This window comes from Miniopterus natalensis, chromosome 16 (assembly GCF_054644295.1).
Source record: "Miniopterus natalensis isolate mMinNat1 chromosome 16, mMinNat1.hap1, whole genome shotgun sequence".
NCBI classification, from domain to species: domain Eukaryota; kingdom Metazoa; phylum Chordata; class Mammalia; order Chiroptera; family Miniopteridae; genus Miniopterus; species Miniopterus natalensis.
The window spans coordinates 35,247,691-35,272,084 of NC_142096.1; positions in this window are offsets into that span (position 1 = coordinate 35,247,691).

Below are 24,394 nucleotides of genomic sequence, written 5' to 3' on the forward strand. Positions count from 1 at the left end.
ATAGTGGCCTTTAATGACCAAGTTCACGGATGTTGAGGATTATGGCCTCAGTCTCATTCTCCTCACCGTTAAGACTGGACTCCAGGGTGATGACATAGCCCTCTGGGTCTCTGAACCCTCACTTGAAATACCAAGCTGCTGGACAGGGTGTCCTTAGGTACTTTGTTTTGCTCTAATGAAATACAAATAGTCTTTATTAATTCTTTCTTGCAACTAATATTTACTCAGTGCCTGCTGTACACCATGCTTATTATATCAGGAACTGGAAGTCAGGAGTTCATTTCTACTTTATTCAGTAATACTTATGGTTTTTATCTTGTATAAAAGGGGAAAAAACAACAGCATCACTCATTTGAGGCTACAATGAAGTCTACATTCTAGCCACGGGGAGGGAGGGCAGGGAGTGTTCAACAGGCAACAGGCTCCAGTAACAGTGATATCCTGTCTCTCTTAAAAGAGAAAATGACCCCAAAAGCACTGGATTAACAAGGTTCTATGTGTTCATCTGGGAGTCTGAGTATTTTTCAGTCTATTTCCTTCCTCCCCGAAGAGTACAAAGTCAGTGTCATGCCAGTGAGTGCGTGTGCACACGCGCAGATGTGTGTAAGGGTGTTTACATGTATGATAAATGTCCGTGGATCTGTATTTGATTCTGTGTACATGTGTGCTTATGTGTGCATGCGTTTCTCAGTGGTTGTGTGTAAGGATGCCAGTATGTGTCGTGTGTGTATGTGTGTGCGCGTGTGGGTGCACATAAAAGCTGTTCTGGGTTTTATCTTACTCTAAAAGCTGAGTAATAACAGAAAAAGTGTGAGTCAGAAAGGTGAAGGGTTAGCTGTTTAATAAATAAGACATTCATTCAGAAAACTGTGCTTTGTACTTGGTAAGAGGAAGTATCGAATAGCTTCTGGTAAAATTACAATGGCCAGACCTGCAAAGGAAACCCCTCCCAGCCTGGAATTCCAGAGTGTTTTCTAGAGTTTGAAAGGTGGCCAAAAAATGACCAGGCATTTAACAGAGAAGGGGATGGAGTGGGGAGACTGGAGCTGTGGAAATGAATCACCTTTGTTTTCCATCCACTCTTCCTTTCCCTCACTTCCATCAAAAATTTAAGGAGGAAGCCAGCGGATCTAAACTAGGGGTTTATATTTCGCTTTTGTTTTTCTCATGTCCTGTCTTCTAATGTGGCCCAAGGCGTAGCACAAGAGAAACCGGCCACCCTGGAGTCCAGCTCTTTTTCCACTAAATACACTCAGTTTCTTCACCTGTCAAATGGGTAAAATATTTCTCATCACGAAAGCAGTTGCCATGAGCATCAGATGAGCATAGGATTATAGCTTAGAGTGTGTAATCTGCGCAGAAGTAGGAAACACTCCTGGTTTGTTTACTTTTGTATACAGGGAGGGGCAAAAGTAGGTCTACAGTTGTGAGTAGGTGGAGCACAAAGTTTATTCTTGTATTATTATTTATTAATTATTGTATTATTTTTCCATATGAACAACTGTAAACCTACTTTTGCCCCACCCTGTATTTAGTGTTTCCACAGTGGTATTTAATACTGACCCATTGAGCGCTATTATAAAATCATTTGTTAATAATGGAAAGAGAAGGAGGGAAGAATTTCTCTCATTTCAGCTATTTTAAGAGAGGGGAGAGAAGGAAGGAGATGGTCTGGGTGGGAGATGGAGGCTGGAGTCAGCAAGACAGACTGAGGGCCTCATGCTTACAGACAGGCTTCCCTCTTCCCTGTCTGCCCCCTTCCCCGCTGAGTCCCTCACCCATCCACACCCCAGCCTCTCACAAACACAGGTTCCTAATCCACCAACAGGGGGTGCTCCTCTAATGAGCTTGGCACTGACATTGCTGTGATCTGCCCAGCACAGCGGAGAAAATAGGAACTGCAGATCAGTCACAGGCGAGTTCATATTCCTACTCCAGTATATACATAGTCAGACTCTGGTATTAATAAGATTACATTTATTAGACACATACTTTTTTAGCATAAAACTATTGATCTGATATCCACTGCCTGGACTCCACTGCCTGGATTCCAACAGTCATCCACATCTTGCCTGAACTACTTGCAATCATCATAGTATGTTTTTTTTCCTTGCTTGAGGGTCAGTTTATAATTTGCATAAGTGACCTTATTTTATTTATGCCTCAAAAGTTTCATCCCCAGGAAGTGTATGTCAAGCTTGGTAAGGGGCTCAAGGCTCAGGGATAAATAGGATTATTTTCCTTCTGATGCTCACCTCTAGAGATTTCTTTATTGTAACAACTAGCTGTATGGTTTTCCCCCTCTCTTATAAACACCATGCAAAGGCTTTAAGGTTCTTTATCGCATTTCTTCCCACCACAGCTCTATGTGGTAGGTACGGTCATTACACCCATTTTAAATATGAGGAACTGAAGGTGAAAATGGTTACATAACCTTGCCTAAAATCAGTCACATCACTCATTAGGGATTCAAATTCAAACTCAAACAGTCCAGCTCCTAAATTGGAAGTCGCTTCTGTGGTAAGAAAGAGAAATGAATGAAATGGAAGAGAGCCATCCAAAGGACCACAGAAGTGTAGGGGGCTTTCCCTGGTCTAGTGTCATTTTAGCTGCATCTTGAAAGACAAATAGAGAAACACAGTTATAGATGAGAAGCGAAGGCATTCCAGGAAGAAGAAATGGCATTTACATAACATCTCAGAATTTAAAAACCTCCCGTTATACTGAGAATGTGACACCCGAGTCATCAGTGAGCACCCTCCCCGCTCCCAAGGGGGCTGGGTGGCGGTGAAAAAGCAGAGAGGGAACTGAGGCTAGAAAGAGCCTGTACTTTCTCAGCCAAAAATTGAATGGCCGTCTTCTCAGTGCCAAAGCCGGCCGCACTCTCTGTGTGTGCTTTAGATTTGAGACACCTGGCGATCTAGAGTTGAAAATGTGGGTAAGTTGGGTGAGCACCATGAGTCAGATCAGAGCCTCCAAGTCATAAGGCAAGTTTTCTTGTGTGGCTCAGCTATGACCCTAGAAGATGGTACCTAAAGTCCATCCGGTGTGTTTTCAGCAAGAACATCAGAACTTCAATGATCCAGACAAAATCATGGAAGAAAATGTGTGAATTTCAGGGTAGCAGTTAAGGAGTGGCGGGAGATGGGTGACCTTTCTCAACTATCTACATCTAATCCGAGTGTGACTGTCTTCACCAGCTGGCCACGACCTGTGCGATGGCACTGAAGATACATCGTCCTCTCCTACTTACCAAGAGCTCTCGGGAGATGGGTCCTAGGCATACGGAGCTGTGGACAACAAAGTCAGGACATATTTATTTGGAGGAAAATGATATAAACTTATCCAATAGAAGGGATATGAGATTTTTTTCCCTTTTCTCCGTAAATGTTGTCCAGCCATCAGCTTTCTTATTGGCTGCATTCCAAAGGAATAATTTGCACGTGGCACTTTTTTGTTTTTTTAAAAAATGTGCAAAAAGAAGTATAACATAAATTTGATATACATATACATTGTAGAATGATTACCAAGGTAAAGATCACTGACACATCCATCACTGCACATGGTGAACATAGGTAACTCTCTCTCTTGTGTGTGTATGTGTGTTAGAAGATTTGAGATCTATTCTCAACAACTTTCAAGTATACAACACCATATTATTAACTGCCTTCACCATGCTGTATATTAGATCCTCAGAGCTTAGCCTTCTTATAGATTAAAAGGTGTGCCCTTGGTCCTACATTACCCCATATGGCAAGCTGAAAAACTGCATACAAGGGATGGTGCCTGAACCTGGCAAGGAAATTGTGACAACAAAGAGGATCCGTGGGTGTCCTCACTTCTATGTCTCAAAATGTCCAGCTCTCAGATTGAATGTTTTCCCCCATGAAATCCCCATTTTAAACAGAAACCAGAACTATGAACTAAAAAATATCTATTTAAATTTTTCTTCCGGTGAACGGCCTTTTTAGCTATTTTAGTATATTTTCTTGGTGGCTGAAGCATAGCAAACCAGAATTGGGTTTCTTTCCCACAGATATCATATTTCTTCAAATAATATGTGGAATGGCACACATCACAGGGCCCCGAGCACACAGCATCAAAGCCACTAGAGGAGGCGGCGGTGGGGAGAGGAAAGGAGCAGTGGGTGCCATCCCACTCCGGATCCATCACTCAGAGCTCACTAGCTAACCTCGGGCGATGTGGGAGAGTTTCACAGAGGAAAGTCTTTTCCCTCCTGCGTACTGACTGCCATTCCTGCATCCCACTAACTCCAGAAGTTAAGTGAGCAAGACCTCAATGCTGAAAGCTGATCAGTTATTACTGAGGAGTCATGGAATTGCAGTGCTGAGAACTGGACATTAGATCCAAGGTCAAGGACACCTGAGCCAGACCTCTGACAACGGGTTATGACGCTGATTTTGGAAACCAGGCACCAGAGGCCCAGAAGTGGTTAGGCATTCTCCTCTGGTGCACAGGTCAGCTCCAGGGGCCAGGCTGCTGGCTCTTCCCAATTATCACACTAACTCCTCAGTTCATCAGCTTGCTGATTAAAATCTGGTTGCACAGAAAATCTGCAGGTTAGTCAAGCCTACAGGAGTGGAAAACACAAGCTTCCCCTATGCACACATACCTTTGAAGGGTGTACAATGAATGTGAAACAGGTCATCACCCCTGGGGGTTAGCTTTGGGATTTCCTAATACTCAGAGCAACATAAGCCAAACTGCCTCACTTTGCATAGCTGAGCACAGCCCAGAGAAAGATCATGTGGGCGCTCAGTTCTCATTTTGTAGCCAGATATTTTTAAATACTCATTTTTACACATCATAGAGATAACACATGCCTGTTGTGAAAATAAAAGCTAAATTTAATGATGCTTTTTCAAATATATAATTCTGCAATTACAAGAGTCATTTTTAGCAGAGGGCAGGAGTCAGCAAACTTTTTCTCTGAAGAACCAGATGGTGAATATTTTAGGCTTTGAGGCTCTATGGGCTCTATGACAACTACTCAATTCTGCTCTCGTGCAGCAGAAGCAGCCGTGGACCATAGGTAAAGAGTGTGGCCGCTTCGATTATACAGCAACAGGCAGCAGGCGGGCTTGGCCCGCGGGCTTGTTTGCCAGCTCCTGGCATGGAGAACGCAGATGTTTCCCTTGCACAACGCGTCATGTATACAGCTGTGTTGCCTGCTCTTTTCACTCCATGTTATTAACACTTTCCCAAGTTATGGACTTTTTATACAATAATCTGCACTCGACTTGCATAGTGTTCATTTTATGAATCTATTGAAATTTGCATGGCCGTTGGGCAGTTAGGTGTTTTGCAGTTTTCTCACCGTATCACACGGTGTGATAGTGGCGTATGGCCATGCCCTGGAGACACCGCGGGTTCAGTTCCAGGCACCGCAACGAAGCAAGTATCACAATGATGAGAGTCGTCCGCTTTTTGCTAGTGCAGGGTCTTTCCTTCGACTGGCTAAAGAACAAAAAAAGCAATATCAGTGAAATGCAATAAAATGAAGCCCGATATAATGAGGGATGTCTATACATTCAACTTTTGTCTGCATTTCAGGTTATTTCCTTAGGATAGATGTCCAGAAGTGGAATTTTTTAAATACTCTTGGAAAATATTGCCAAACGTTTGCCTGAAAGGGCTTCACCGAGTTACTCCCAGCCCTGTGCAGGGAACTGTTCATTTCTCCGCAGCCACACCAGCACCGAATGTCGCCACCGTGCCAGTCATTGCTAATTGGATGTGAACCAGAACGTCTTAGGCAAGTGAGGAACTGTACAAACATGGTCCTCAGGTGGCTGAGGCTCCTCAGCCTTCGCTCACACGGGTGACACGGCAGATGGGAATGCTGAGAGATCACCGCTCTCCTTCCTGCACCCTGCAATCCCCCCTCCCCTGCTCCAGGCAGAGGGCAGAGAATGGAACCCATTATCTCGCTGAATGTTCCTTCCCTCTTCCTGCCCATCTCACATCTGGACTGAATACAAATCCCCTGGCTTCCTGTTTCTCTCCCCACAAAGGTCCTAAAATGTCAATTTCAAATTAACCCTTTATTCGCTTTTTGCTTCTCTATCTCATCCCAAATCCAAACCCTTTACTGACATTTTCCTATTGTCTCGAAGTGAGTTTTAATAAGCTCTGCCTCTTTAAGAGGTCCACTCTTGATTAGTTGCCTTGACTGGGGTAGGCAGTTCACATAATATGTGCAAAGGCCTTGTGGACAATAGGGAGTAGCGGGGTCTGTGGTGCAGGCATTCAAATTCAAAATCTTTCAACAATGTACCAGGCCAAGAAGTTGGGTCTACTATTAGATTAAGCTTCTAGGGTCTTCCTTTGCAATGCTGGCTCTGGCTAAGTAGCTTCTTCTACCCATTACATCTTTTGCATTTTTCTCAAATGCTAGACTAGGGTCAGATAAATTGCTCTCTAATTTTGGCTGTAAAACTGATTAAGTACGTGACCTAGGAAGAGTCATTTAACGTCCATAATCTTCTATTTCTTTATGGTAAAGTGGAGATGATAATGGCTTCCTTTTGGAGTTGTTGTGAGAAGTTAACATGATGCACAGTCTTGTAAGTCTACTTATCTATTTCTTTTCACCCTCACTGCCGCTGAGGAAGTTCTGGCCCAGAGTGTCGCTGCGTGAGTCTTTCCACAGCAGCCGGGCGCACCAGGCCTCCCAGCCTGCGCCGTCCCAGCCCCGGCTGCTGCTTCCCCGCAGTGCCCCGTCCCAGCGACCCCTCCCTTGCTGCCTCTGCTCCGCCAGCCTTTTGCTCCTGCTGATCTTTTCTCCTCACGTGTCCTGTCCCCTTCAATATCTTTAAGAAAAGCTCAGAGAACACAGGGGTGCGTATACCTGTGAGTAAATGTTTTCAAGTTTTTTGAGTAAATGCCCAGGAGAGAGGTTGCTGGGTCATATGGGAACTCTATTCTTAATATTTTTAATCAGTGGGATACCGCTCGGCCGTAAGAAAAGCTAAGTACCGCCGCTTGTGGCAACTTGGGTGCGTCTTGAGGATATCATGCTAAGTGAAATAAGTCCGACAGAAAAAGTCAAGGACCCTGTGATTTCACTCGTATGTGGGATATAAAACTGAAAGCAGCCGATGAGCAAACAAGCCAAACCAACCAACCAACTAACCCCATAGACGCAGACAATAGTTTGGTGGTTACCAGAGGGAACAGAGTTGCAGGAGCGGTGAAGGGGCAAAGGGGTCGAATACGTGGTGACAGGAGATTTGACTTCGGGTGGTAAACACAAGGCAATATACAGGTAACGTATCATAGGACTGTACGCTTGAAACCGATATAATTTTATTAACCAATGTCACCCCACTAAATTTAGTTTAAAAAAAATCTAAGTTCTTTAGTTTTTTTTAAAAAGCTCAAATACCACCTCCCTAATACTACCTCTTTCTCAAGTACCGCCTCCCGCAGCCTGGCCCATCCTCCCTTACACACAACTGCCCCGGAGCACTCCCGTCCCCTAACAGGTACTCGCTGAGCATCTACTGTGTGCCAGGAACTGTGCTGGCAGCTGGGAGCTGGGGAAGCAGCCAGGAGCAAGGCGCATGGCAGACCCTGGTTTTCTTCTCGCACCGCATAACAATCTGGTTTCTGCATTTTGACCATTATGTTAACTGGAGGCGAGGGCCTCCTCTCCCAGACTGGGGGCTCCCTGAGGAAAAGGGGATGTTCCATCTGTCACTTAGCTCTGTGCTGGGTACAGGGCAGGTGCCAAGGGGATGCTGGTGGAGTGACTGAATGTGTTGGTGCCCACAGAACGTGGTGACATTCTTGGGAACAGGACAGTGTCTGGTTTGCCCCTGCACCCTCCCATGTAGCTCTAGCCCAGAGCCTCGAACCGCAGCTCCTAAGCCGAGGAATACGGGAGGAAGTGAACAACTGGCCCCCTTTCCCTCACTCACACCAAAGAAAACAAAATCCAGCCACAGAGTAACTGGCAGAGGGGAAGGAAACTGGCTCCCAAACCTGAATATGCCCATAAATGAGAAATACTCTATTTTATTTTCTGGAAGGTGTGAGCTTCACAAGTTATAAAAACTGATACATGTTAATAATAACCATCATTGCTGATGGCTAATTTATATATTCGCCTCTTATTGGCTGAGGAAGCTGGGGTGAGGGTGTGATCACCTCTGGGCCTCAGTTTCTTTTTCCACAAGCGTGAGACAATAAAGCATACACTAGTGTGAAGGATAGTTAAATTAAATGAGGTACAATATGTTTTAGTGCCAATCTCCTAGCACAGAGTAGGTATTCAAGAAGTGTTAGGGGGCCCAGCCAGTGTGGCTCAGTTGGTGGATCAACATCTCATGCATCAGGAGGCCCCGGGTTCGAGTCAGGTCAGGACACATGCCCGGGTTGCTGACTCCATCCCCAGTAGGCAGCATGCAAGAGGCAGCCAATCTACGATCTTTCTCTCTCGCTGATGTTTTTATCACTCCCTCTCCCTTTTTCTTGCTCAAAAAAATCAATAAAAACATTTTTTTTTAAAGTATTTGGCTTTTTCTCTCCCTATTATTGTAACAATCTAGTGTGACAGCACAATTTAAGCTTATTTTAAATAAAAGTACCTCCTATTTTTTTCTCCAGTCAAAAATATAAATTCTTATTTCAAGAGAGTCATGTCTACTGCTTGTCCCAGAGAATCTGGAATATCCTGGGTGTTCAGGTGTTGCTGTCTGAAGCAACTGTGGTTTAATAGTTAAGTGTGTTAACTGGTTAAGTGTTAAGTATGCTCTGCCCTCAAATCACTTGGGATGGATTCATTCATTTATTCACTCATCCAACGCATATTTGTGAAGGACTGGCCATGTGACAGGTAGTGTACTAGGCATGGGGTACAACAGAGACCACATTTCTGCTCTCATGGAGCTGACCAGAGAATCAAACAATAAATGTATAAAATGTTTGTTTGAAATGAGAACAAGTGTGATGGAGCGAAGCAAAGAGTGAGAGGTTAGGGTGTGCTGGAGAAGGCTGGGTGGGGGAAGGAGAGGTGGGGAGAGACTGAATCTCTACCACACGATGCGTGACTGAGACCCTGGGCAGGACCAGTCCCATAATTGTGGAGCCCAGTGCAGAATGAAAAGCACGGCCTGCTGTTCAGTACTTCAAGTCGGTGACGGTAGAGCATTAAACCAAGTGGGGATCCTCCTGAATGCAGAGCTCCGTGCAAGGCGCAGGCCATGTGCCTGTGAGCCAGCCCTGACCCTGGGCAAGCTGGGGTTCTTTTCCCTGCCTCAGCACTTAAATGAGGAGGGACTAGGGAACACTGACACATTTGACAAAGGACATGGATCTGAAGGTTTTGCTCTAGGTACTGTGTTAGTACCAAGGATATTTTTGCCCCAAACACCTTGGATCAATAGTTCGTTATTTAGGTCTCACGGAGCCCTAGAGAGGATAGGTTAGCCAAAGTTCTAACAACCTTCTAGAATGTCTTCTAACAAAAGGTGTGAGTGCATGTGCATATGTGTGCGTGTGTGATATGTATGTGTGGGGCTGTGTGTATATGTGCGAATGCATATGCTTGTATATGCATGTGTGGGGTGTGTGCGCACACATGTGTGTTTTTCCACTGGGAAGTGGGCCCATAGTCTTCCTCATATTTTTAAGCTGTACATGACCCTTTAAAAGGGTTACTGAAAGAAATGGAACCAGAGATTTCACTTACAGGGAAGCAATAAGATTAATTTATACTATGCATGTGTCATATTTCATCTCATTTGAGCCCGGGACAATCCCTGGGCTAGACAGAGCAGGATTTGTTGTCGTTTTTCTCACTGGTTCTGCAGCCAGGGCTCCTACACGCCCTCTCCATCGGAGGGCATTGCTGGTTCCCCTTTCGGTTTCAGCTGGGCTGTTGAAAGCAGCCAGCAAGGGCAGGACCACAGTTTGACCTTAAGCTATTTAACTCCACTTAATTACCCATTGTGATGGAAGCACATAAATACAGGATGTCCCCTCACTCTGCCTTTCTGCTTCGCATCATTATCAAAAAGACAAATGTAATTTATGTCCAATTACTCACTCGCCGCAAGGTCAGAATATTTATTTTTATCATACATGTGATTTTTAGGATTAGGGATATCAGTATTTATTTATGGCTAACCTAAGTCAAACATCCTGTTGCTATCTATAAAGAGCCATATAGTTATTGTATCAGGGGTGCTGAGTCACAGAGCACATTGGGAGTTCATGGACTGACAGGGAAAGGCCCATGGAGGGAGAGTTCTCGGGGCCATCACAAGTGTGCCGTGAACGGCCCACAGTGTTTATTTATATTGTCCGTTTATTGAGCTCAGTAAGTGCTTGGGAAACTGAAACTAGTTAGAAACAAAATAGTGAGGATTTTTAAAACTGTTATTTTTTTTTTAAATGTGAGGGTGGTGGTGACTTTTTAATTAAATTCCTCAGATACTCATCTTATAAATTGTTTTCTCTTTCAAGTGGAATAGAGCCTTGACCAGCTAGAGAAGACAGAGAGAGAGGTAGGAGAGATTCAGAGATAAAGGGTGCTCGTGTGACGGATTAATTTAGATCCAAAATAGCAATAATTGCTGTCTAGCAATAACAGGTCTCAAACCCCTGTGCTTAACTAATGAGTAGCAATAACAGGTCCACAACCCCCGTGGTCAGTTAATGAGATGCATTCAAAGTGTCGGTATGGAAAGGAAAACCCAAGCCTGGGAAAGCAAGAGATACTCAAGTAACCTATCTCCTTCCCATTCACGGACACCTGATTGAATATATTTTATTGTCTGGCCATTGTCATCAAAACAGTACTAGTTAATTGCCTAAGCTTCTCATCAATTCTCTATCTTTTCAGACTATTATAGGTTGTGCCTGTTATCCCATCTTTATTTCATTGCTCTATTGATCAACACCAGTGATTTTCAACTGGTGTGCTGCAAAACATTTTAAAACATGCATTACCTGACTAGTCAGGGGCACTGACATTTTTCCTTAAGATTGTCAAATTTAAAACGAAAATCACAACAGCCAACACAACAATAACTGTCCAGTGTGGATGTCCTGTCTTGGATCATAAGTACATAGGTCATACAATAGAGTTACATCTTATTGGTCACATCGCATAATAAGGATGCATCTGAATGGTTAATTCTTGGTACCAGAAATCCTTATATACAAGTAGAGGCACCTGATTTTTTTAAAAAGTCACTTTGGAGCAAAAGGGGTAGGTAGTTACTATTATTATGTTTTTGTAAATCAATCAAAACTAAACCTATTTTTGTCAGATTGGCAAAAAATATATTTTTGAGGTGCTGCAGAATTTTAGTAATTATGTGTGCCATGAGACGAAAAAGGTTGAAAACAGCTGATCTACACTGAATGTGTATGTATATTTAACCCACTCCATCGCTCTTCATGGTGCCCTTGGAAAAATGAGTAGTCAGGGAATTAGGGCCTCAGGTGAAATCTTACTGGGAGTTAGGAGCTGGGAAACTTGGGCAAGAGTATTTTACCTTTGAAAGGAGGCTATAAGGCCCAGTGGTTTCTTTTGTCCTTTCCTACTTGTCACCCTTTATTTCTATAATTGGCTACCTAGTTTGGGGGGACACGGGGGTTATTAGTAATGTGCTGGATGACTCTCTTTAGCTTAATCAGGCAAACGACATAGGGGGGCTGGTAAACAAGGTTTTAGAGCCTTTAGTTGACAGCGAATGAAATGTAGGTCATTGATGTCATACAGTCTCCGAAAAGCTAAGTTTGATGTTTGAATACGTAGGAATATATTAGGTTTGCAAATATGAGATTTACATTTTGATGGATCAAAAATGGTTGAATAAAGGCAATTTCATTAGGTTCATAGTCTGTAGTGTAGGATGGAGGCAGAAAACACCCTGCTCTGCTCTGCTCAGCTCCCACCGGGTGCCACGCAGGAAGAGGGCTGGATGAGCAGAGAGACACTCAGGGGACGGAGACGACGCTGGGAGGGCACTGATGCTGGGAGGGCACTGATGTTGGGAGGGCACTGATGTTGGGAGGGCACTGATATTTGGAGGGCACTGATGTTGGGAGGGCACTGATGCTGGGAGGGCACTGATGTTGGGAGGGCACTGATGCTGGGAGGGCACTGATATTTGGAGGGCACTGATGCTGGGAGGGCACTGATGTTGGGAGGGCACTGATGCTGGGAGGGCACTGATATTTGGAGGGCACTGATGCTGGGAGGGCACTGATGCTGGGAGGGCACTGATATTTGGAGGGCACTGATGCTGGGAGGGCACTGATGCTGGGAGGGCACTGATGCTGGGAGGGCACTGATGTTGGGAGGGCACTGATGTTGGGAGGGCACTGATTCTGGGAGGGCACTGAACGAAGGGCTGCTTAATGGGGAACAGAGGGGCCTTTAGCGTAGAGACGTTAGCAGTCTTCTAATATTGAAAGATGTGTACAAAAGACAAAATATTTCTACATATGTACATTTTTTCCTTCTTAATTAAAAGCTAAGATAGTGACTCAGAAGTTCAGGAAGACCCAGATTCATGTGAGGGAGAATGTTTGGGTGAGAGCTGCCCGAAGTGTGAATGTGCCATCGCCAAGGATGCTTAAATCCAGGCTAACTGTAGTGACTGCAGAAGCACAAGGTTAGGGGGAGGGCATAGTCCAGCGGCTCTCAGTCTGGGGTAAGTTTGCTCCCCCCGGGACATTTGGCAATGTCTAGAGATATTTTTGGTTGTCACAAGTCTGGGGTGTGTAGAAGCCAGGGAGACTTCTAAAGGTCCTGCAATGCTTAGGACACCTCCACCAACAAAGGATTATCTGGCCCAAAATGTTCGAAGGTGGAGAAACCCCAGTCTAAAGATGTTGATAAAAATGTTTAGTTCCTAATATCCCTGTAGGAAAAAATGAAATTGATCTCTCAGGACAATGGGCATGTAGGCAATTGTTTAAAATGATATTTTAAAAGGAATGCTAATGACATGCAGAAATGTAAGTGGGAAAAGAGACATACGGCATTAAACAGTTGTAGAAAGAACGCAGCTATTTTGGAAATGCATCCAAAAATATTGGTTTGAGAGTGATTACCCCTGATTAGTGGGATTGCTCATGCTTTTGTTTTCTTTTGTTTGGTTGTTTCTCTCCATTTTTTCAGTAGTTATAAAGTGCACATACTGCTTTTAAATTTAGAGGCACACAAAAAAATCTAGGTTGAATTTTGAAAACCTGATATCCCCCTGAGGACCTAATGGCACATGGTAATAAGAATAACAGTAATAGTAACTTCCATTTAGCTGGCGAGCATATGTGGAGAGAGGCCAGCTAATTCACTCCCAGTCAGAGTGTAAATTGTTATAACCCCTTTGGAAGACAGTCTGGAAATATGACTGCAGAGCCTTAAAAATATTCATAGCCTATGACCCAGTCATTCTAATTCTGGGAAGCTAGCCTAAGGAAATAATCAAAAGGAGGCACAAAGATTTATGCACAAAGATGTTCATTTAAGCATGATTTATTATAGTCAAAAACTCAATTTGTAATGGCTATAAATTGAAAACAGCCTAAATGAGCAAAAATAGGTGAATGTTTAGCTAAATTATAATAAATCCATGTGATGTCATACATGGCCATTGAAAATAATGTTACAATGACTGTTTGATGATGTGGGAAAGGACTTATGATACACAGTTCCCTCTGAAATAAAAAGGGTCCAAAATACATAAAAAGGATAACTCTCAAAACTAAGTATACAAAGAAACAGAAACGTCTAGAAGGAAATATGCTAAAATGTTAATAGGAGGTAAACATTTTAGGATGTGGGATATGAGTGCCTTTGTTGTCTTCCTTTTGAATATTTTATGCCCTTTTCAAATACATAAAATGAAAAACGTAATCGTTATAATCTATAAAAACATTAGTAAGATTTACCAAATGCCAAACCTGGGTTCATTGCACTTGTGCATTTAAGGAACTTTATCTTATTTAATTTTACAACTACTTTCCCGATGGCAGGTACCATCGTGCCCATTTCACAGATGAGAAGCATGGAGCTGACACTCCTCATCCTCCACGTCTGATCTTAGCTATCGTTTCCTCCAGGAAGCCCTCCTTGACTCTTCAAGTCCGGTGACGGTTAAGTTACTTTTTTCTGAATTACCTTTCTAGTTTTTTGTTTGTTTGCTTTGGATTTTGCATAGGTAATGCGAGTACGTGTCACGAATTTGGGATTGAATGAATGGATAAAGAAATGAATAACCTGCCCAAGCCGGTGAGGGGCAGAGGTGGCCAAGCCAGTCTAACTTCAAAGCCGGTGTTATCACTGAATACTCCAGATGAATCGTGGAGAAGACCAAAGTTCATTTCTTGGCACCGGTCCCAAAGTACAGGACTTATTGTTAGAGCAGAGTGAGGCCCAGCCTGGAAGTTACACATTTATCCAGCTCGCAAGGCCTGAATGCCTTCAAAGAGCAGCATGGCTTTTCCTCTGTGAACTGTGAGCATTTTCGCAACGCTTAACAGGGCAGCTGGTAATGATTATTGCTCTTGTTTCCCTTTGAAATTTCATGTTCGTTTACTTAACAGGGCATTGCTAACCTGGAGGAAGGGAGTGGGTGAAGAGCCCCATTTGTCAAGAGGATAACAGGTTAATGAAAAGAAGCAGAGGTATGTGTAGGTGATAGCGTTTCTGCAAGGCTCTGCTCGGTTGGGGTGATTTAAGGGCGAGCCTTGGCTGGCTGGTCATAATAAGGGCCACATTATGGAGAGGGATTTACGTGGCAATTACCATGGTCCTTGCTAGTGGGCTACAATGTTTTAGGGCTCCCTGGATACTTAAGATTAATGTCTGAATCAGTAGTGTTATTGTTGCAAGATCTTAGTGTGATGGGGAGCTATTTGAGACGGGAATTTTATTCCTTATCAGAACATAAAATATCTTACAGTTTGCAAGAAAACCAGTACCTATGCCTTGTAGCTCCCTCCACGTAGGTTAAGCATCGCATTGATTAAGTTTTTTTCCTTGGCAGCTAGAATGAATAAATCAGTCTAGAAATACTTTTGCTCATCCAGGCAATGTGATTAAAATAGGAATTAGACATGTTCAGTCATTCAGAGATGAGGGACTAAAATCACCAACCTGAGCAAGGCAAATGATTATAGAGGCTTTACTATGTAAATGGTAGATCGGGGCTGCAATTAAGGGCATTCCCTGTACCCTAGAGCATATTCGTAGCATTCTCTGCAAACTCAACATCCTCTCATCTTAGTGTATTTATTGGCGATAGCAATTCTGAACCTCAAGGAATTTGGGGGAACTGATGGGTTAAGTGTTAAATATACACCTGACCAAAATTAATGTGATGAATCAGGAATCACACTGTGAGAGCACTAAGAGGACTAATTGAATTCTCTGTTAGTGTGTTTCCTCAAGTCTAGAAATCTTGGGCAGGGGTGGGGGACGGAAGGTCTGTGAAGATGGGGCAAAATCCAAGAAGTTTTCTTCCAAGAAAGTGGTCCAAATGGGTGACACTTATTAAGAAATCACATTGAGAACAAAGTCATCCAGTCAATGGGATCAATGCCTTAAGCCCTCATTCCCAGCATCCCGCAGATTAACTCGTAACACCGTCTCAGCAGCAACGAGAGGAAGGCCTAGGCATGGAGAATTGGTGGCTTGTGGCTTCCACACAATCAGATGGAACATTGAGAAATGTTGTTGCAACAAGTAACTCCCTTTGGAGGGTGTTGCTGAGATTGGGATGCCAGTGTCGAATGATATATTTGGCCAGGAACATATAAAGGTCTGAATCCTGCCCTTGTCCCTTCCCAATATAGCTCTTAGAACAAAGGAAAGACTGGAGATATTTCTAGCCTAATCTTCCAGGTGAGAAAGTGGAAGTTTAGATATAGTAAGTTAGATGCCTAAAGTTAGTTAGCTAGAAAGTGACAAAGTCTAGATTCCAACCAAGGTCTCCAGAGCTAGTACACATAACCACCACACTGGAGAGTCCATTACATTTGTGGGGAAAAGATGGGTTTAAATGGAGAAAATCTAATTTCTGCTCCATTTGACAAGTGAAAAGTTTTCTAAAGTCAGTGGTATTGGAGTGAGTGGGTAAAGGCAAAGTATGTGGGGGGAGGGAAGCTCAAAGCAGCGAAGAATATGCAGAAGGCCCCCAACCCATGGATCCTAGGTGAGCATCCCCGCAGCACACTGGAGACGGCAGGATGAAGAAATGTTTCTGTATTTCCCTCATTTCTCAAATGCACAGTCTGAAAATTTTAAATAAACATTCAAGTCATTAAAGCACATAAAAATCAAAGAAGTTTCAGATCAAGGACTGAAATACACAGATGAAAGAATGTGGTATTTACTGAGCACTTACTATGTGCCAGTACTTTGCATATGTCCTCCCATTTAAACCTCAAACCTCCCTGCAAAGAATCATGTGTATTCATTTACAGAGTTAACAACTGGAGGTTGGAGATGGGAAGCCACTTGCCCAAAGGCCTGAAGCTCCTGAGGAGAAGACTCCATGGTTGAACCCCACATCTCTAACCTCAACAGTCAGGCAATGGTTGCTGCTGTACATGCAGATCTTGACCTGATTTTCTTTTACACGCTTCAACGGGTTACCTCCGGTTAGGAAGGTGAGTGGCTGAAGAACAGGAATGCAAATTTCCACCAATGTTTTATGTCTTTCCACATTTGAACCATGTCAATCTAGTACCTGTTCAAAACAATTAAATTATCAAAATTAATTCTAAAGCATTAAATAATTAAAAGAAACCTGGTTATTTATGAGTTCAAATCCATATCATGGTCTAATATAAGAAGTATAGGTTGGCAAAGAAAGAAAAAAATATCTCAAAGGGAAACATTTATTGGATTTTTTCTCTTTCTCCACATTTCCATTAAATTCAATAAATATTTATTGAACAACTCCTCTATGTCAATCTGGGAATTATGCAACACTTTTAAATGTTGCTAAGATTACAAGTAAAAAAATAATTATAATTCAGTGTATCTTGTTTCATTTATAGATCTATAAACAATGTTAAAATTCTTTTTTGAAATAAGGCATGGAACGTAGAAACTAGATAAGACAGATCTAAAAGTAGAGTGTTAGAAAACCTTCTTTCTTCAAAGTTAGAAAGTCTCACTCATAAAGGTAACTTTTCAAACCTACTACAGTCACCTAATACAAGCAGAAATCAAAAGTTTCCTTTAACTTGAAGAAACACCATTTACAGAATGAGTAGATTCTGCTATAAATATGTGTACACTTTCTATCTCTCTCTTACTTTTGTTAACAGTAATAGACATGATGTTGAATGAATACTGTGTGTCTGACACTAAGTGAAATATTGTTCATATGCTCTGATTTAATCCTTAAAACCCCTGGGAAGTACATATAATTAGCCCCATTTTAGAGGTAAGAAAACTGAGGTTCAGAGAGGACAGTCCTATAATTACAAAGAAGTCAAGCTGAAATTTGATTCCATCCGACAAAAGGCTGTGCTCTTAATTATTACATTTTCCTGCCTTTTTAGAATAAATATAGGTCAAGGACACCGGGGGAAGGCAAGTGCTCTGCAATTTCTAACCAGCACTACCCCTTGGTAGCAGCTTTTGGTCAAAAATGAGGATGGGCATTGACCACCATGGATGGAGATCCACATTCTTCACATGCATTCATTCAAAAGCACCCAGATTTCACAAGAGGACATGACGAGGCATTTTTCTGAGGTGTTGCAATCATTCCTTTGTCAGTTACCAACTATAAGACAAAGTACTCTGAAAATTCCTCAAAGGTAAAAAGGTAGCTTTCTTCTCCCGAAGTTCTGATATGCTACCAAAAGGAAGTAGAGGCTTGCATGATTCAAGCTCCAGTGATCTCCCTTCTCCCTATGAACTGCAGATCGTTGCCACATTTTCTTTACTAATTAGTTAAATGCTTAAGCTCTTGAGTCACTGGGTTGTGTGCTGGTTATAGCTTGTCCTAGCTCTTCCACCATCCAGTGGAACTTGCAAGGCATTATGCACTCCAAAGATCCCACATTCGTGTCCTGAAAATGAGCCAACAATGAAATCAATCACCGCCCAGAGGGATGGACAAGCATGAGCACTAAGACCCACGAATGCTGAGTCAAAGCCTTCAGATATGGTGCCAATGGGAAGAAGACAGAAGAATTCTGTTTATTCATTTATAAAGGTATGCATTCTTTCCTCCAAAGGCCCAGATCTCACACTGGCCCTCTGGTCCCTGTTACATTCAGAGAACAGCTGTATTTAACCTGCTGCTTCACAATGTAGTTCAGTGTCCCGCAGTGATGGAGCCAGGCCTGAGGCCAGCTGTCCTGCCCTGAGTGGCTGATGGAGGCTCTCAAAGGCCAGAAGTTTGCCAGAGCCACACGACCTGAGCAAATCTACCATGCACTCCTTGGGGCAGCACATGACTTTACCCATAAGCAAGTACAGGAGGTGGGAACTTGGCCTTGTCCAGAAAAATTATGTCTTCAGGATAGATTATTTCAATTCACACAGCTCAGTACCAAGTGCCATTCAAGGTTCCTAGTATTTGCTCCATTAATAACTGTTACATACACCACAGGAAAAAGCTATGAGTAGAATTCCCTCACTGTCTCTATTAACATAAATTTCTTAGTAGAAACGCACAACCTTCCACTGATTGGCCCCAAAACACTTTTTCAAAGCTTCCCTCCCCTTCACTCATCAGTGGTGCAGCTACCAGAATACTCACTGTTCCCCAGAGCTGGATTCTCTTATGACTCTCTCATTTACATCTCCATCCTTCCTTAAAAAGTCAGCCTGATTATGTCATGTGCACACACATGCACCCCCCACATCCATCCAGATCTCCACCTCTGTGTGTAGAATGGAGTCCAAGCCCACTGATGCGGTATAAGACTCCTCAGTTCGACTCCAACCTGCCCTCCAGCCCCATCCCCACTCTCCTCTTCCACATCTCCTTCTCCTGGTGTCGCCACCAAAACCTCGTACATGCCTCACCATTTCTAAAACTCAGCACCTTTGGGCACTCCTGCTTCTCCACCTGACGTTATCATTTCCTCTCTCCACCAAGCCAACTGCTTCTCACCCTCTATGAGCTAGGTCACATGCTCCCAGATGGAGCAAGTCAGACCCTTTCCTGTGAGCAAAACCAAGAAAAGGCAGCTCCCCATGTGCATCGTGTGCATTGCTCACTGCTTACCTGCCTAACTCATAACTAGACTGTGCAATTCTAGAAGGCAGGGGTCACTTTCTTTTTTTTTCTTTTTTTTTTTTTAAATATATCTTTATTGGTTTCAGAGAGAGGAAAGGAGAGGGAGAGAGAGAGAAACATCAATGATGAGAGAGTCATTGATCGAGCCCGCAACCCGGGCATGTGCCCTGACTGGGAATCGAAGCCCGATCGCCTGGATCCTAGGTGGATGCTCAACCGCTGAGCCACACCCGGCTGGGCAGCAGGGGTCACTTTCTAATCATTTCTGATTCCCCTGAACCTAGCACAAAGTTGCTTAGTACGTATTTATGGAATAAATAAGAAGCGCTTTGGGTGACTTGGCATTTGGTAGGCAATGTTGACAGTCCTCAAAAGGCTCCATCAGGTCAGGCAGTGAGGCAGCGTGCTCTGCATTGCCCCCAGCACTGTTATCAGCTTTAAGAACATCCTCCTCCTCCTCTGAATATATTGGTCTAGCAAAGGCTGCAAAGTCCTGGAGAGCTGAAGGCAGGACGTGTTAGCTCCATGATTCATTGGTACTTGCTCAGGACAGTAGAGGATGCTAATGGGATGCTTTAGAAGCTGAAATAATCATCTAGTTTCCTGTACATAGTAGTAAAGGGAGTAAGGTGTTCTGAAAGTCACGTGTACTTGTGAAAACACTAGCTCCATAAAGCACCATTAGGGGATGCCAAGGCTGGAGGGACCCTGATGTCAACCACTCTATTGCAAGAACAAGAGAACTGAGAGAGGAAAACAGACAGGAACATGAATATAAGTAATAAATGAACAGATATGCCAGAGACGGTGGGAGAAAACCTTCCCTAGTAGAAGAAATGGGCTGTCTGTTTACATTGTTGGCTTTTCTCTACATGTAGGCAACACTTCGGCACAGCCCTGGGCCACTCCATTCTGCAGTGGATCCCAGGCTCCCTTGTAGGGCAGAGCTGATCTGGGGACCTGTGATGGCCTTGGCAGCTCTCCCTGTGCTTGTAAAACATTGACATTTTTGTTAGGGGTGACTAAGAAAGAAGATTTGCCTTGGTTAGCAATTAGTCAGATGGTATTTCCTTGGGCTTTGCTTTCATTTCTTAGTGAAAGGTTGAAATGCATGAAGTATTTGGTTTTCCTGTCAGATTAATTCATTAATGATGTGTAGTTATTGCATAGATTCCAGAGCCTAGAGCAAGAGAACCTGATAATGAAAGATGCTCCAAACTCCAGGGTATGTCAGGCAGGCACTGGCTAAGGGGCCTCTCACGAGAGCTCATTACAAGCCCTGAATCTTGATTTTCTTACTTGTAAAATGCAGGGATTTGACCAGGTGCACTCTGAGTCCCTTTCCTGCCCCAAGAATCCTTAAAGCCTCCGAGGCCATTCAAGAGTAAAGTGCTCTGCAAATCACACGTACTCATAAGGCTTGGGGACTAACTCCATAAAGCAAAATTATAGAATGTCATGGCTGAAGGGGCCCCAGTATCAAACCTCTTTATTGGATTGTCATTCACAGCACATTCCTCCCTTGCCTTTTGTGTGTTGGGCTCAGGGTGGGCCCTGGGAAGGGTATGATAACAAGACAGACCTCCTCCCTGCCTCCATCCAGCTTTAGGTCTAAACCACAGTCACTAACCACAGGAAAACTTGCATTAATGATCGTTACCGATCACTACGAGTGCAGTGAAAAATACTGATGATGGAGGCATTCAGCTCCACAGTGTAGGGAACTTCATGGCAGGGAGGGGTCTCATTGCAGACCGAGGGCCAGGAGTGTCTGCTCTTAGGAGAGGGCTTCTAAGCAGAGAATTAGAGGGAGGCATAAAAGCTAGCTGTTTTAAAAAACAAAAGGGGACATTCAAGCATTCCAGGCAGAAAGAACAGAATGTGCGAGAGGCTGAGGTGGGGAAAAGTTTGACTGTTTGAGAAACTGAAAGGAGACAAGTGTCACTACAGCACAGTGAGTAAGGGGACAAGACGGGATTGTACAAAACAGGGTGAGAAAGTCAGATATGAAAAGGTCAAAATTTAGTTTCAGTATCACTATAAGGAGATCACTAAGCAGGAAGGCAATAGAATGTCATTTGATTTATATGTTAACTCCATTTGGGGAATAACCTAAATTGGGTCCAGCATAGAAGTAGAGCTCATTTAGGCCACTGAAGTAGCCACATTAAGAGAACAGTGGTCAGCCTGGGGTGGAAAGAGGAAGATGATTTTGATTAATTTTGGAGAAGGCAGTGGTAGCACCTTTGATGAATTGGTATCAGAACAACCATTTGGGGGCATCACTGAGTGAGCTGCTGGGTAGGACAAGCATACAAAGTAAAGAGGACATGGTCCATCATCCAGACACACTGTCCTTGTCTCCTTCCAGTTGTGCGGACTGTGAAGAGAGCTAGCCTGGTGTAAAGACAATGCTGGGGTTTGGGAACCACAGGAGTGCTGGGCTGGAGCCAGAGCAGAGGGGGTGTTCGGAAGAACAAGTTGGAAATATAAGCTGAGGTCAGACTTTGGAGAGTCTGAAACCCTACTGGGAGGTCTACACTCCTCAAGAATCTCAGAGTGACATTACTAGTTCTAAAATTGGACAGGCAATTCTGGGTGAGACTTATTAAGGTGTAGAATTAGCCTAATCACTGAGTGATTTGACATTGGAATGGTTTTACAACTTACTCTAAAATTCTGTTACCGAGCTGTGCGCAGGAGCCAGCCCATGACAACTTTTCCTAGGTGTGTGCTCTGAGCCAACTTAACAACAGAACAAAAGGGTCACATTAATATCAAGCACTTCCAGAGCATTTACCTTGTGCCAGGCACTGTTCCGAATGCTTTCTGTGTATTATTTCACTGAATCCTTACACTCTGGTTGAACAGGTAACAGAGGACGGATTTGAATCTCAGCTGTCCGAGGCCATCACCTATGCATTCGTCCATGGTATCTTTCTGCCTGTGACAAATGTAAGATGAAAATAGTAATGTCACTATAGAAAATTCCACTTTAGAGAATGGGGTTATACCTGCAGGTATGTGGACAGATGTACCCAGCAGTTATAGGCAATGTTGAAATATCCCAGACTTCAGCCAGAACTGTTTCATACAATTCCCTGCATGACTTGGCACAGGAGTCCAGAGGGTTGACAAATAAGTGTGCTCTGTAAACAGGCCAGTTCTGGGCAGTGAGGGTGGGACTGAAGGAACCAGGTTCATGTGCTTGGGTTTTCCTTCCAACTCACATATCATGTTAAGCATTCCTCCTCTGGGAAGAAATGAATGATAGCAGAGAGAGGACAGGATTGTTAGCATGGTGGAAATTCTTCCTCATGGAAGGGAACTCCAGGAGCAAAGAAAGATTTTCTCCCCAACATACTTTATGTAGCAAGGTTCGTTTTATGTAAGAGTGATGTATATATTTTGATGTGATAGAATATCATATACTGAGTACTAAAACTATACTGGAGGAAAATCAACAATATGATGTGCTGTATTTAGTCAATGAACAACTATTTGTTTTCCTACCAAGTGTCCACCATTAGAACAATCATTAAAAATAACCATGTTTGAAATTAAAGATGATAGCAGACTGAGTGGAAGCTATGCTGACACTCTCCTGGGACCAAACTGGAATTACAACTAAAATATAGAAAAACAATCCTGAATAATCAACTGCAACTGAAGACGAGCTGGAGAGCACCCTCATAACCCAGGAGAAAAAGTGGAGACCGCATAGAGACTGGTAGGAAGTCGGGAGGTGTGAGAGGACTGGCTGGGCTCCCACAGGCAGCAGCTGAGGGTCCGGTGGGGTATCTCAGCCATGGAGGGTTCCCACTGAGGACTCCTGGGTCCTAAACCCCAGGCTGGGCTTCCCAGCCAAGAGCACCAGAACTGAGAAAGGTGCCCACATAACAGCTGGCTATGAAAAGCAGCCAGGTTTCTGTCTGCCAGGGAGAAATGGCTGGAAATACAGGCACCCTCTTAAAGAGCCAATACACAAAATTTCATGTGCAGTCACTTACCTTGGGTTCCAGCAGAGGAAGGGTAGAGTGGACTGGAGATGTGTGAGGAGAATCTAGGACTGTGGGCTCTGTGGGCAGAGCTCAGAGGGTAACCCTCTGGACTCCTGTGCCAAGTCATTCCCCCATACAACAGAGGCAGACATTTACCTTCCCAGCAGCTTTATCCTGAGAGAGAAGCAATTGTCCCACCCAGCTGGAAAACCTCTTGCCCTACTCCATGGAGTTTCTACAGCTTGAGGCTTATTAAGAAAATCAGATTAATCAGCCTGCAGGCAGAGGCAGTCCTCAGAGTGCTTTGAGCCTTTGCCTGATCTGCTTCTGGACCCAGGCCTTAGAAAAGCAGACTTTGGTGTGCATTTTCCTCCTGTCCAACCACACCCAGCCCCAGCAGAAGAGACCTCAAGCCCTGGGTTGTTGATAGCTCCAAACAGGGTATTCAAGGCCAGTCACAAACAGCATCTGACATTGGCCTGCACCAGAGACCTTCCAAAAAGACTGAGAGTCCTAGTAGGCCTACCTAATACATAGAAACAAGCCCAAATAAGCAGTCAAAATAGGGAGACAAAAAACAGGCCCCAAATGAAAGAACAAGAGAAGTCTCCAGAAAAAGAGCTAAATGAAATGTAAATAAGCAACCTGTCAGGTATAGTGTTCAGAATACTGATTGTAAGGATGCTCAACAGCATGAAAAAAGATATGGGAAGTATGAAAAATGACCAGTCAGGAATGAAGAATGGCATAGCAGAAATAAAGAATACATTGGAAGGAATAAACAGCAGATTAGAGGAAGCTGAAGGTCGAATCAGCAAATTAGAAGACAGGGTAGAAAAAAATCACTAATCAGAGATCCAAAAGAAAAAAACAATTAAAAAACAGGAGGACAGTCTAAGGGAGCTGTGGAGCAATATGAAATGTAACCATATTCACATCATAGGAGTACCAGAGGAGGTTGAAAGTAAGCAAGGGTTAGAGAACCTGTTTGAAGAAATAATGGAAGAAAACTTCCCTGACCTAGTGAAGGAAAAAGTCACACAAGTTCAGGAGGCACAGAGAGTCCCAAGCAAGAAGAATCCAAAGAGGCCCACACCCAGACACATCATAACTAAAATGCCAAAAATTCAAAACAAAGAG